We start from the raw sequence: 16,644 nt of genomic DNA, 5'->3' as shown, positions 1-16,644 counted from the left end.
AATACATATATATTATATATCAAAATAATTTTATTTGAAAACGACTCATGGGTTGAACAACAGGAAAACATTTGTGGCCACTTTAAAAAATGATAGTTCTCTGATAGCATCTCAACATACCGGTCCAATTTAACCTTTGATAATGAACTATGACAGTCATATTGTTTTTAGCTCAACAAAAGACATTCATAATCACAAATACCAAAGTATTAAATCGACATGGTCAATAAGTCTAGTAGTGTGGTAAGGAATTATGTTCAACATGTGATCAATTTAAAATAACATAATATCCTTATCAGTCCTCAATTTCACTGATACCGTGATGCTTAATAAATAAGCCAGTGAAATTAAACATACACCACTTAAAATAAGTAAGTGTCACTAAACTTGCTTAAAGAATTAAGCCAACAACATATCATTGTCAATAAGCAAATAAATTTAAAAGACAATGATCACAACAATGTGAACCACATGCTTTCAATTCAATCATTCTCGAGAATATAACAAAACATAATTGAAAACATATCCATTCAATAATAAAAAAATATTGAAACATAAAATGTAGTTCATAACTTTATTCAGAAAATTATAAATAATAATTTCTAAAAACAAACAGAAAACAAAACTCCCACTAACCCAAAAGATCAAAAGATTCTAAAATGCCCATATTAACAACATGTTTATTAAACAACACGGCACTTAACCCTTTGGTTAGAGGATCTGCTAACATCGACTCGGTCTTGCAATTTTCAATAACAATGTCTCCTTTCTTGACCAAATCTCTGACAGTGAGATACTTTATTTCCATATGTTTAGAAGCACTACTAATCTTGTTATTCTTTGAAAAGAAAACAGCAACATTATTATCACAATAGATTAGCATAAGTGTGGAAATAGAATCAACCACTCGTATCTCTAAAATAAAATTCTTCAGCCACAAAGCTTGCAAAGATGCCCCATAACATGCAACAAACTCAGCATACATAGTAGATGATGTGATCAAAGTCTGTTTAACACTCTTCCAAGAAATAGCAGCACCTGCCAAGGTGAAAATATAGCCAGAAGTTGACTTTAAATCATCTACACAACCACCAAAATACGAATGCGAATAACCAACAACTCGAAGATTGTCAACATGCTTATACACAAGCATAAAACTCTTCGTTCTTTGCAAATATCTCAAAACTTTCTTGGCTGCAACCCAATGATCAAGGCCAGGATCAGATAAATATCTCCCAAGAACATTTACTACGAAAGCTATGTCAGGTCGAGTGCAAACCTAAGCATACATCAAACTCCCTACTACACTTGCATAAGGGATGTTCTTCATTGCTCCTCTTTCCAAGTCGTTCTTAGGACATTGCTGCTTAGTGAACTTGTCCCCTTTCAGAATAGGAACAGAACCAGCTTTACACAAATCCATGTTGAACCTTTTGAGCACACGATTAATGTAAGCTTCTTGAGATAAGCCAAGAACTTTTCGATTCCTGTCACGATGGATCTCAATCCCCAAAACATAGGATGCCTCTCCAAGATCTTTCATATCAAAATTGGAAGACAGAAAATTTTTGGTCTCATTTAGTAGTGACAAATCACTGCTGGCAAGTAAAATGTCATCTACATAAAGAACAAGAAAAATATAACGACTCCCACTGATTTTCATATAAATACACTGATCAAACTTGTTCTCTACGAAACCAAACGATGTCACAACCTTGTCAAACTTCAAGTACCACTGGCGAGATGCCTGTTTGAGACCATAAATGGATCGTTTCAACTTGCAAACTAAGTGTTCTTTTCCTTTCTCCTTGTAGCCTTCAGGTTGAGACATATAGACTTCCTCATTCAATTCTCCATTCAGAAAAGCAGTTTTAACATCCATTTGATGCAACTCTAAATCAAAATGCGCAACTAAGGCCATAATAATTATGAATGAATCTTTAGTGGAAACAGGTGAGAAAGTTTCAGTGTAATCAATACCTTCTCTTTGAGTAAAGCCTTTAGCCACTAAACGCGCTTTAAACCTTTCAATCTGTCCCTTTTTATCCCTTTTAGCCTTTAAAATCCACTTACAACCTATTGGTTTAAAACCATCAGGTAATAAAACTAGCTCCCATACACCATTTTTCTTCATGGAGTCGATCTCATCATCCGTAGTTGTTAACCATTTTGAAGATTGTGGACTATTAAGTGCTTCACTAAAAGTGACAGGATCCACAAAATGATCAATATCATATTCTCCTTCTCCAAGATAAACAAAATTATCATGACACTTTGTTGACTTCTTTTGTCTACGAGATCTTCTTAGAGGAGGTACTTCTGGAATAACTTCTCTTTGTTGATCATTGTTTTGAATAACATCTTCCACAACTGGAATTTCTTCAATAACAGGATTCTCATTAACAATAGGAGCTTCATCATTAATAGGCCCTTCATCAATAATAGGACCTTCATCATCTTCGATATCGGGAGCAATGTATTCATCAACAATGGGAGCATTACCAACTGGAGTAGGATGGAGACTACTATTATCATCTCTTGAAAATGACATAGGAATACAAATTCCTTTAGAGGACTCCCCCATTTCAAGAGATGTTGAAGGAATTTTTTCAGCAACATCAAATTCCAGAAATTTAGCAGTCTGAGATTCAACAATTCGCGTACCACGAGTGGGACAGTAAAAGCGATAGCCTTTTGAGCGCATTGGATAACCAATGAAATAACAGCGATTTGTTCTCGGATCTAACTTTTTCAAATTAGGATCATAAATCTTTACTTAATTTGGACAACCCCATACACGAAGATGATTCGGACTAGGCTTCCGCCAGTCCATAACTCAAAAGGGGTTTTGGGAACAGTTACGGGAACACGATTTAAAATATAAGTTGCAGTCATAAGTGCTTCACCCCATAAAAACTCTGGAAGATTTGTTCTACTCATCATACTTCTAACCATATCCATGAGAGTGCGATTTCTCCTTTCAGCAACGCCATTTTGCTCAGGTGAACCAGGTATAGTGTATTGAGCAACTATACCATTTTCTTGTAAGTACTCTGCAAAAAGCCCCATGTGTTTTCCAGATTCTGTATAACGACCATAATATTCTCCTCCACGATCAGAATGAACAACTTTGATGACTCTTCCTAATTGTTTCTCAACCTCATTTCGAAAAATTTTGAGTTTATCAAGGGCGTCAGATTTTTCTTTAATTAAATAGGTGAATCCATAACGAGAAAAATCATCGATAAAAGTGATAAAATACTTATTTCTGCACAACGTGGTGGAATAAGGACCACTGATGTCCGTGTGGATAATTTCCAATAAAGATTGACTGCGGTTTGCAGTCTTCTTTCTTGTTTTAGTCAATTTTCCACGAGTACAATCAACACAAGTATCCCAATCAGAAGCATCAAGAGGAGGAAGTATTTCAGATTTAATTAAACGATCAACCCTTTCTCTGGAAATATGACCCAATCTTTTGTGCCATAACAATAAGGATGTTTCCTTAATATGAGGTCTTTTACCCACAGTATTCACAACATTAAAAGAGGAATCTAAAGGAGCCAATGACAACTTGTAAAGACCATTAGAATAAAAGCAATTTCCAATAATTCGAGAGTCAAGCATAATGTCAACATTATCATTTGCAAAATGAAAAGAATATCCTTGTTTAACCAAAAGCGGAAGCGAAACTAAATTCCTTTTAAAAGTAGGAACATAAAAAGTATTGTTCAGAATAATCTTATCACGAGACTGTAATTCAAGAATAAATGTTCCAACATAGATAACGTCAACTCCAACATCATTGCCCACTTTAAGCTTAGACTCCCTCTCACTTGGCTTCCTGAGATCCCTTAGCCCATGTAAGGAAGCAGAAACATGAACAGTAGCACCACTGTCTAACCACCAAGAATCAATAGGAACATCAACTAGATTAGATTCAAAACAAACATATGCCAATGGATTACCTGATTGTGCTTGCTTCTTTTCTAACCAAGTCTTAAATTTGTGACAGTCCGTTCTCTGATGCCCCAATTTTTCACAAAAGTAACACTTCACATTAGAGTATTTGGACTTTCCATTGTTATTCTTCTGTTTATTTTTATGCTCCTTACTATTACCATTCTGTTTTGTAGCACCATCATTTTTATTCTTGAATTTTCCTTTTCCTTTGTTGGGCTTGAGGTGAGAAACATAGTTAGCAGATTCATTCTTCTCCCTTTTAAGCTTGCTTTCTTCAGCTACACACTGAGAAATTAGGTCGCTGATAGTCCATGTTTGATTGTAAGTGTTGTAGGTTGTCTTGATAAGGCTGAAAGAGGCAGGAAGAGCATGAAGAGCTCGATGAATAATGAAAGAGTCAGGAAGAGGAATATTATGATCTTTCAACTTGGACTGAACATTCACCAATTTCAGAATAAAATCTCGCACTCCTTTTAACTCATCATACTTAATGGTTGTCATTTCATCCATAAGATGTCCAGCTTCAGCGTTTTCACCAGTGTCGTATAATTTTTCTACAGCATTGAAAAACTCTTTGGCATTTGTAGTGTCTGGCAAACCACTCAATAGATGTTCAGGAATGGATCTTTTCATAGTAAGAAGACTAAGACGACTTGACTTTTCCCATTGTGCATGATGAGTTCTCTCGGCGGTATCTGAGTCAGTAAGATCAGCAGGTTTTTCTTCTCGTAGGCACAAGTCCATATCCATTATGCCTAAAGTAAATTCCACATCTCGTTTCCATGTCTTGTAGTTGGAAGCATTCAAAATATGGATGGAAGCATTATTGTTGTTCACAGAAAAGGAGACTGAAAAATTCAAAAAAAAAAATTAAAACTTGAATAAGCAATATGAGCAATGTATTAGAAAATATTGTAGAATCAACTGGTCATTATAAACTCCCCTTTGGGGTGAGAATATAACACACACATGATCTACCTTCATGAAGTTAACAACAAAGAAAAAATACATATCATTTAAGAATTTTATTACCTTTGGGCAAATAAATTTCTTAAAAATATGTATTAATTCAAGCAAAAAATAATAATAAATTTATATATTTAAATTATTACCTTTGGGCAAATAATTAAAATATATACATTTAATATTAACTCACTTCATGGAATGTGAACTAATATATATAAATACTACCTTTGGGCAAGTAATTACACATATAGTCAACCAAAAATATAATATTTTCTTCAACATGTGAAATTTGGTGATAAAACAATCATTGAAAATTAATAATTTTCAACCAAATTTCCAAAAGAGATATATAATTGCTTTTATTATATTGATAATCAAAAAATAAAGTGTCCACCATAACACATTATTTTTGTATCAAACAACCAAGTTTTATAATTTTAGAACAACAAATAATCATAAGATGTGAATATAAGAAAATTGGTGGAGACTACATAGTCAAAATAAATTAAATAAGAGAGTGACTATGTCTTATGGAACGAGAAGAAACTCAAAAAATTTTCTATGATTGACAAATTTCGAAAAATTATCAAAAAATATTTTTAATAATTTTTTAACTACATAATTATCATTAAAATAATAATAATTATTAAACGGAGTCAAAAAATTAATTAAAAATCATAGAAAAATCAGAAATTAAATTCTAAGCACGCTGGAAAAAAAAACGTCGAAAAACGACAACCCACGCGGCCGCACGCGCCCCCACGCGCCACCTGCGCGAGTGGGCTTCGCGGCTGGGCTGCTTCTTCTTCCTTGGGCGGGTCTCTGAAGTCGGGTCACGCGACCCGGTTGCCTCCAGTCGGGTCTGGCGTGAAAAACCGGCCAAAATTCGACGAAAACACCAGATTTTTCATGGGTTTCGGTCGGGATGGAATTTCTAATCACTCTAAGTGTCTAATTTCGGCTATTAATTGCTAAAAAACAATAGATCTAAAGAAAAGCTATCCAAAAATAAAGAACATAAAAAAAATTGATTTAGAATATCAATCTTAATCAAAATACAAAATTAATCATTTAAGAACATTCATAAACAATTAATAATGAGATATCTATAATCAATTTTAGATTAAAAACAATAAAATCAAAATACACAATTATCCATTCAAAAAAAAAAAAATACACAATTATAATTTCACATTATAATCATATAAACCCTAAAACTTTAAAATTAAAATTCTCTTAATATACACAATGATTTCATGCATATAATATATCAATAGAACGAGAATTTAATAATAAACAAAACCCCTAAAGTTTTAAGATTTAAAAACAAAAAATTCAACATAAAATAATAACGAAATTAATATGAAATTATGGATAATTAACATATACAAATTAATTATACTAATTATAGGTTCTAAATCATATACAATAGGCAATCTGATACCACATGTTATATAAATTAACAATTAACCCAAGATCTATTTTTATATAACATAGAACACAATAATAAGATATAATAATTAGGTATGTGTACCTGATTGATCCATAGCAATTATCTCTGTTTGATCCACAGCAGTTACTCCAATTTGATAGTGCAATACTATCAACTAAGTCTTCCTCCCTAGATCTCTAAATCAGAAGCAGTTTATTTTATCTGATTATCAAAAGGTATACAATTGTGATGAGACAATATGTATTTATAGAGTTAGGGAGGGGACTTAGCTACAAAACCCTAGTTGGGGTTTGGCTCGCTCATCAAAGGCTTCAATCAACTAGAAAAGCCCACACTTCTGCTTCACCTAGACTTTACTCACAGATGCTAAGCCCATTAACAATTGATCACCAACAACATGGGCTAACACAACAAAGAACTATCCAATCAACCCAAGTTTTAATAAAACCAATAAAATTTAATGTAAGCCCAAATAAAAGTCTAACATAATTATCTAAGATATTAATTAGTTAGTTTAAAACTATATTAAATTAAATGAAAAGAGTAGTGATGATCATGTTAAGTTTGCCCAATTGCATTATTTTCAAAAAATGAGTTGATTTTAGTAAAAATGAATATTATATAAAAATATATATTAAGGATCTCCTGCCAGATTGTGGAGATCCTTGCTTCAACCTGAAGCACAATGGGAAGATCCTCGATGTCGAGACCTGAGAGTATATTGGACACCAACTGCTTCTTAGGGTAAGGGTCACCAGCTAATGCTAACACATCCGCCCATTGACGCTTCTGTCGAAGATAATCAGCCATAGACATGGCTCATTTCCTGGCTGTTTGTATTTTGGTCTGATACTCATCCATCTTCACGGGAGAATGAGCTCCGAATAACGTCTCCAGGGCCTACCACAAGCTTGAAGATGATTCACAACACATCACTTCAGTGGCAATACTTTCCGTCATCGATCCGTAAAGCCGTCCAAGTAGTAACTGATCATTCACGATCCAGATCTCGAACTCTGGATTTACGAAAACATTTTCTTCTCCTGTTGAAGGGTCTGTAGGGAGAAACTCAATGAGTTTAACTTTCTTACCTTTCAGGTACCCATCCAACCTGTGACCACGTACAATGGCAGATACCATCGTCTTCCACAACGTGTAGTTGTTTCTGTCAAGCTTTAAAGCAAAAGGTTGGTTTAGGGTAGTAACGATTTGAGAACCTGCAGCACCTGCTGAAGGAATAGATGACTGGGCCACACTCAACACACTCTGTTCACCTGAACGAGCTGGAGTTTGTTCTGCCATGGAGCTGAGACGAAAAGAGCACCACTGGTGCGGATAAGCTCTGATACCAAGTTTGAAAACAAAGTAAACAGAGAAATAAAGCAAAAGATGCAAGAAAATGAGAAAGCTCAACTCAAAACTTTTGAGACTGGCGTACTACTTTATATATACCAATGATTGGTTTGTATAGGAAACATCCAAAATACCATTGTGCAATATACACACGTTTTAAATATTAAAGGAATATTCTAACAGAAATTAGTTAGCCTAGGGAATTGTACAAAATCTATTAGTACACCTCAACAGAGAAATTACAGTGATAAAATTCATTTCTTAACAGTGTCGTCTAATATTATTATGAGATGCATGATAACATTTTTAGTTATCGGTGTCGTCTAACATTATTATGAGATGATAACATTTTTTGAAGGGTTAGTAATTTTTTATATATTAATTTTTAAATTAAAATATATGAGATTAATTTGATACTTAATTGCAATACTATGTACTATATACTTAGTGCGTGTGTGTTGGAGGTCCTAGGTTCGAGTCTCAGATTATGTATGATTGTAATATATAAACGCTTAAATAATAATAAAAAAAAAACCTAGTGATACTTTTTAATATTTCTCTTTTGAAAAAAAAAAAAAACAAAGGAAAATAATATTTGTTAGGTACACATAACAAGAGAAAAGAGTACTAATTAAAATTAATAATTAAAGGTTAATCATCTAAGATATTAATTAGTTAGTTTAAAACTATATTAAATTAAATGAAAACTGAAAAGAGTAGTGATGATCATGTTAAGTTTGCCCAATTGCATTACTTTCGAAAAATGAGTTGGTTTTAGTAAAAATGAATATTATATGAAAATATATATTAAGGATAATAATTTTTTTTGTTATTAATTTTGTTTTTTGCAAAGGTATTACTTTTGTCAAAGAATCATTTTCTCTTTTGATAGTTGTTTATTGGTAATATCTTAAGAACTTATAATGTAGCTAAGTAGATTTTTGTCCACAATCAGTTTAGGATTATCTATTTTGATTATTCTTAAAAATATATCTGTAATAACTGCGAAGTTTAACTTTTTCTATTTAGTGTTGGATTAATATTAGTTTAGTGTGATTAAATCATTAAAAAAACAATTAAATTAATTAATTAATATATAAGTAGTAGTAGTAGAAATTAGAGAAAAGTCATGTCATGATCGGATTGGAAAAGGAGTTGTTCACAAAATAAAAGGCGCATATATGTTTATGTTAAATGATTTGAATGTGTGACTCTAAAAGGAGGAATTATGGTTGAATATATTTATAGGCGTGGGCATAAAACCATCATAAATAAATGATGATAGGGAATATATATAATGAGTACCTAAAGGCGTGGGTGCTCATTTTTCATTTTTTTTTCTTTTTTCTTTTTCTACATATATATATAAATTAAATAATTTGGGCTTTTGGGGCCAAGGTGGGGGGACCATTTGCCTTTCTTTATGCCCAACCTGTGTTAATAATAAGTTGCACGTTTTGTGTGATTGGTGGTGATTTTGATCTACAATTCATTTCACAACCTTCTTACATAGCTACCTATTATAGATTCTCTCCAGGTTTTATTATGCTCTCATCTCATAATAAAAGAGAAATGCTAAAAGGGATTAGTAGTATTTTTTATTCTTTTATGTGTTAATATTATTATTGGTTCAATTAAATATCGGGTCTCATATAGTTTAATATAATAACTTTTAAAAAAGTATCACTTGCTAATTGCAAAACGATATGTTTAGAGGTATTAGACACCACTGGTGTATAAATTATAATAGCAATGCTCATAATAAAAAAATATTGCTATAGGTGTTTAGCACCACGATAAAGTGTCGTTTTATAATTAGTTAATAATTTTTTATAATATTTATTAAAGTAAAACAAGCAGTACCCAATATTAAATTCTATCAATTACGATATTACATCTCACAATAGTACTAAACACTATGGGTACCCTTTAGCATTTTTCTAATAAAAAGCTAAAAGTTTTGGTAGACTTTCTTATCTTTTGGTATTTATATAAAAAAATCATTCAATTTTTTTATAATTGCGTATGTTATAGTTTTTTAGAATCACCTGTAAATTTTTTATATAATTCTGAATAGTTTACAATGTCGAAAATAAAGTTCAAACAGTTACTTATAGAAAATAATCGCACATATAATAAAATATTTAAATCTTATTTTTGCAGTGGAAATCACTTGAAATCTCCTGAAAGTTTACAAATAGTTTTAAATAATTATATCATATGACAAAAAAGTTAAAGGTACTGTAAATTTACCTCTTTTTATTTTAGGTCCATGTGTCTTAAATCCATTGCCCAATAGTTCCATCAACTTATGCCCTCCATTCCATTCCATTTATCTTCTCTTTCTCTTTGCTTTTAATCAAAAAGAACACCAATAGCAATATGTATGTGGATTATGTGCCACATATCCCATTTCTGAACCCCAAATATATACATATCATAATGTTATGAAGAAGTTATGGAATGAGAATAAAAATGAAGTTGATATGACTAATTCATCATCATTATCATCATCATCTTCATTCTATAATTCCTTTTGAAAATGAAATACCACCCAAATGAAATTGATTGATTTAAATCAAGTCTTGATGTGAAGTAAGCAAAAATATTCGGAAGTTGTCCTTTTAAATATCTTCCTCTACATTGGTTGAAATTTAAAGAAGAAGAACAATGCTACATTGAAACTTATGATCCTAGCTTTGTGGTTGTGGGAAATCGGTCAGGAATTTGCAAAAAATTGCATTTTTTGCAAGTTCCTGATCCCATCCAACTCGTTTCAATCAGAACTAAAGAGATTTTCTCGTTTAAAGATTGCAAGAACGGTCTAGTAGATTTAGATAAAAATACTTTATATAGGTATTAATTTGTTTCTATCGGTAGGAATATATGTTATTTTGAAAATTTTATAATTTAATTTTTTTTACATGACGATCTATATAATAGTTATAGTTAGCATGTTACTAGTTTTTAAAAACTTCAACTTATAATAATGAAAATAGAGTTTAAGATAGTTAATTGTGCCAGTATAAAAAAATAAATAAATAAACAAACACGTATTCAACTGAAGATTTGAATTCTCTTTTTTCGACATTATAAATTAATTTAAATATATACAATCATATAAAAAAATTAAAGTGCCAAAAATAAAAACGTCTTTAACGATAGAAATAAAAGTAGTCCTATTATGCAAATTTCATGTTATAGCATCGCAATGGAGAATGATAGTGATATATATGTCTAGAGTCATTTACTCAGAGAATGGAACAAGCCACAAGTGGATCAAGAGAGGATGGTTTGCTTTGGCACTGCATTTATTTACTGATTACTACTACAAGATAATGAAAGTTGGGTCCATGAAGAACATAAGAAATTAAAGACTATAACCAAATTACAACTTAAAAAAAATCAACTTGAACTACTTTCATATTTGCATAGTCAATAATATATGGGATTAGTAAATCATCTCATTCATATATAGGATGATTAGTAATTCCAATTTTTAACGTGAATTTTAACATGTATTAAATTATACTCACATAATTTTTTAGACTCTTATTTTTTTTTTCTAAATTATTAAGATTATTGAATTTAAAGATTTTTGTCCAATTCTTTTCAATTTTACTAACGTGGTGATTGTCCATGTACCAAATCGTGCCCCCAAACTTTGATATGTACTAAATCATGCCCTTGAACTTTGATACTTGTTTAATTGTGCTTTCTGAACTTTCATCCACGTCAGACGTACGTTAGTAAATTTTAATAGAATTTCTTAAATCTAACAATCTCAATAGTTCAACGAGAATTTTTAATGGCCTAAAAAGTTCGAGGATCACAATTTTTGGTAAATGTCAAAGTTAGAAAAGCAAAAATAAATAGTGCTCATAATATACCAATCTAATACGCACGATCCAATCCAATTTAATTTGCAAAGTGTAGAGATATCTGCACTTGTGTGAATTGGATTGAATTGAAAAATTTAAAATCTGCACAAGTGCGGATTGAATGTTTGACAAATAAAAGTAACCGATTTATTCTAACTCACACATATTTATATGTTTTTTTTTAAAAAATTATATATACAATTACTATTTTAAAATAATAAATAATAATTTAAAAATTTAATACATAATATATATATAATACAAATATATTTCAAACTTACTAGATAAAATATATGTTTCATTCTTATTTTTATATTAAAAATATGGTTTAAAATAAAATTTAACATTTTTATATATAAATACATATAGTTTTTTTCTTTTTTCTTTTTTGAATTTGTTGTTTTTTGTTTTAATTTGTTGTTTGAGACATATAATATTAGTTATGTAAAAATAATATATTTTTTTAATAAATATTAAATAATTTAATATTAAAAAATAATTAATGCAAAATAATCAATCTAATTTATATTTTTGCATATTAGATTGAATTTGAATTATTATAAAAATTTAATTAGATTTAAAATATGAAATCCACGTCCGAATCGAATGTACTATAAATAAAATACTTTAAATTAAATTAGATGAACACCATTAAATAAAAATCTTAATGAACGTAATATATAATATCCATTCTCACATTTGATTATTAAATTAAAATTAAATCCTTAAAATTAACTATGTGAAATGGAATATTGATATGGGAGAGTACTTCAAGTTGAAAAAAAAAAAAGAGAGAGAAAGAGAGCATATTTTCTTTCGTGTGAGGCACTGAAAGACAAGGGCTATATTCCTAAATGAAACCACCTCGAATTTATAAAGCTCAAGTGTTGTGTTAGCTTAGTCGAGAAAGCAACTACACCACATTGAATCGTAACTGTTATATGTTTATATGTATCTTTCTTTCTAATATGAAACTATGCTATCATATGACATTTCATATACTTTTCTATATATATAATAATCTTACTTATACTTTTTGTGATTAAACATTTCCTCGGACCAAAATTCTAAAATAATGAAAATGACTTCATCTCATGGGGTTCAATTCAAACCCAAACCCACCTCATCACTTTCTTTTTTATTACACCACCATTTTTCCCAAGGAGAAAATTACCAAAAATACCATATTAAAAAATTATTACCGAAATATGATATTTGTAATAAATATTTATAAATTTGGAAATGTATGTACAAGACTGTTTAACAAATGTTTACCAAAAAAAAAAAAAAGAATTATTTACTACAATTTTGCCACTCAACTTCGTATTTAAAATATTTTTTTTTTTGCGGTCTATAGTTTGGCAAAGCATGTTCTGCGGTTAAATAATAGACTATCTTAGTTCGAGAAGGATCCAGCGCTAATTGCAGATGTCTGCATCGTAAATTCATAAATGATTCTAATCAATTCGCCAAAATATATATATTTTTCCTCCGTGCTTTTGTACAAAAATTCTATATTTTTTATGCATTTTTCTTAATTCTACACTTTTTCAAACTCTAGAGAGGGGGGACACGCTTCCCAAGGTAACCACCCAAATTATATGGACTTGGAAGTTAAGGAAGGAGGAGAGTTGGGCCAAGGTTGGCCCGTTTGACTTGAAGCCCGCCTTTATGCTCATAGAAAATTGGGTTGTGAAGATGGGCCCATCTGGCAGATTTTTGAAGAATGTGAAAATTACAGGATTTTTAAAAATATTTTACTTAAATATTTTTTTTTTTGAGAAAATTCTGTTCATATTTTACTTAAATATGGCAGTTTTAAATTTAGACACATTTTATCGTATTTTTTTATTTTTGAACTCTTATATGGTATATAATATGCCATATTATTATTAATTTTAAATACCATTCCTAATATACCCACAACTTGATTTGTAAATTAACTTCTTCTTGCACTGTTCTTAGGTATAGTTCTTTATTTAATTCATTAATTTTCAAATTTTCTTTGTTTCACTTGCTTTTAATTATAAGAATATGGTCATTGTTGTTCTACATACTTACAATTATGGAAAGGCCGAGTACTACATTAGAAAATAGGAATAAAACACAAGACTTCATGCCATATTTATTTTATAATTAACTCCCTCATCAATTGGGTGAATCATTCATTCATTGTATGTCTATGTTGAATAATTGCCTAATTAGTGATATTCAAATGAGAATTCTTAAAGGATATTAATGGTGTTCAATAACATTACTAGACACCATGAGGCATATTCCTGCATATTTCCAATAACTATTAAAAAAATTGTTAGTCACTCGTAAATGTTGCCTTATAGTAGTATTGAGTATTATTAAGACTCATAATCAAGGGCACAACACCACGTCAAAACACGAGAAGGACATGAGACAAAAGGGTTTGGGTAACACATTTAATTTTCGAACCAACACGCTTAGCACGAAAATAGCACAATTATATCATTTATATAAAAAAAAATTATAATTAGTTTAAATTTTTAATGTCTCGCGAAGTAAACAAAATCTCTAAAAAATATCCTAGCTATATAAAGAAAAAAACCCTACAAATTTATTTTCTTCTCATTCTCCTTATAAATAAAAATAAATAAAACTATGAATCTTATGAGTGATGTTGTATTTTTTATATATAATTTTGTTAATCGCGTTAATTTTGTAAAATATTATAACATATTTAATCGTGTATTAAATATGCGAGTTTCAAATTTGTGTCGCACGACACATTTATGTTTGTTAATATGTGTCGCAACAATAATTCTACGACCTATAGGTTGTTTAAGCATACCATTAGACTAAATGATGATTCGAAAAAAAAAAATCCTACGTCTATTGCTAATTAAGGTACTTGCAATGATATCTTAATGTGTTTTACTAAAAGAAAAATAGGCATATTGTTGGAATATTTATTTTACTAAAATCTAGATTTATTAACAAGTATGTTTTTAACATCCTAATATGAATTTTTAAAACGATAAAAATAAACACATAAAAGGTATGAAAAACCTTACAGTGGTTGCAGCAGAATCAAATGACTCCTTCCGCTCAGATCTAACCCTTGTATCCTTTCTGTAGCAGAGTATCACCAAGATCTGAGCCCGATTCTCCTTCTTGTTGTTTGGATTCATTACATTCTTACCTACTATGATTGAGGACTCACTTGTTATGTGTGGGCATGCACTCAATCACTAATGACTGAATTTTAGTTTGTGAAGAAGACTATGGATTTCAAAATTAAGAGAAGAAATGAAGAGGTCTCATAAACCTAGAAACCTAGAGAGAAAACTAGGTTTTTAGCTTTGGAGGCATTAGTTGGATAATGAGACCTAAAAGAAAAATAGGCATATTGTTGGAATATATATTTTACCAGGATCTAGATTTATTAACAAGTATGTTTTTAACATCCTAATATGAATTTTTAAAACGATGAAAATAAACACATAAAAGGTATGAGAAACCTTACAGTGGTTGCAGCGGAATCAAATGACTCCTTCCGCTCAGATATAACCCTTGTATCCTTTTTGTAGCAGAGTATCACCAAGATCTGAGCCCGATTCTCCTTCTTGTTGTTTGGATTCTTTACATTCTTACCTACTATGATTGATGACTCACTTGTTATGTGTGGGCATGCACTCAATCACTAATGGCTGAATTTTAGTTTGTGAAGAAGACTATGGATTTCAAAATTAAGAGAAGAAATGAATAGGTCTCATAAACCTAGAGAGAAAACTAGGTTTTTAGTTTTGGAGGCATTAGTTGGATAATGAGACCATAACCTTCCTTTTATATTAATTTCCACTAGGGTTAGGGTTGAATTATTTGGAATAAAAAATTGATAAAAATAAAGTAAAAATGACACATAATGGCCGACCACTTAATGGGCCCAACATTAGTTTGATTTTTGCCATTTTCTCAACTATTTTATCTATTTTTCACAAATACAACTTTTTGCAACTTCAACCCTATAAATATCAAAATTATTTATTTAATAATTAAAATAATTATCAAATAAAATTGTCATTTATAATATTTATCAATTAGACTCCACAAAGTCTCTTAATTAATAAATTAACCATAAAATACCATTTCTTCACAATCAAGCCATAACATAGTGAAAATTCATAAACTAGACATAGTCTAATTTTAGAATTAAAATTGATTAACTAAAATCAATTAACTGAGTCTTACAAGCAGTTCGTCTCAACTAATATGAGGATCATGGGCCTATATAACCGAACTTCCAATAAGCAGATCTCGAATTTACCAAGTAAATTATCTAACTTATTAATTCCTCATTGAACCACTATAGAAATTGGAATTGCACTCTCAGTTACATAGAACGCTCTATATATTCCACGATATAGATACTCTATTAATTATCCATTGTTATAATCCCAATAATCAATGATCCTCTATAGATGATTTACATTGCATAGGGACAAAATTACCGTTACACCCTTTCAATGTATTTTATCCTTAAAACACTTAGCCACTTATAAATGATATTTTCGTGAACTAATATAATCACTAAAATGAGCGCTCTATCATTTATCTCTATTTAGCCAAGGTTGAAGGAAATTATCGTTTTACTTCTATGTCTGGATAGAAGCTATAGATTCTATATCTATGATTAGCGCTCTCACTCAATTGTACTACCGTGTTCCCAAAATGTACGTATCACCCGAACCAAAAGGTAGGCTTAATTTAACAAATCAAAGAACACAAATAACACTCTCGAGATCGAAACTAAACATCTCAGGATTAAGATCATTTGATCTAGGATCAACTAGGTGATATTTAATTGAATAGATATTACAGTAAGATTATCATATCTAATTCAAATTCAATATCGGGCCCTTCCGAAGCATACTCCATACATCCAACCCAAACTTACTTTAATCAATGCCCTGGAAAGGACATAACACTTATCCAAGGTGCAAGTAAACTACGTTGTAGATTATCATATCAGTTAAACCCTGTGTACTGATAAATTAG

Source organism: Cannabis sativa, chromosome X (genome assembly GCF_029168945.1).
Source record: "Cannabis sativa cultivar Pink pepper isolate KNU-18-1 chromosome X, ASM2916894v1, whole genome shotgun sequence".
Lineage (NCBI taxonomy): Eukaryota > Viridiplantae > Streptophyta > Magnoliopsida > Rosales > Cannabaceae > Cannabis > Cannabis sativa.
This window is presented reverse-complemented; position numbering follows the sequence as displayed.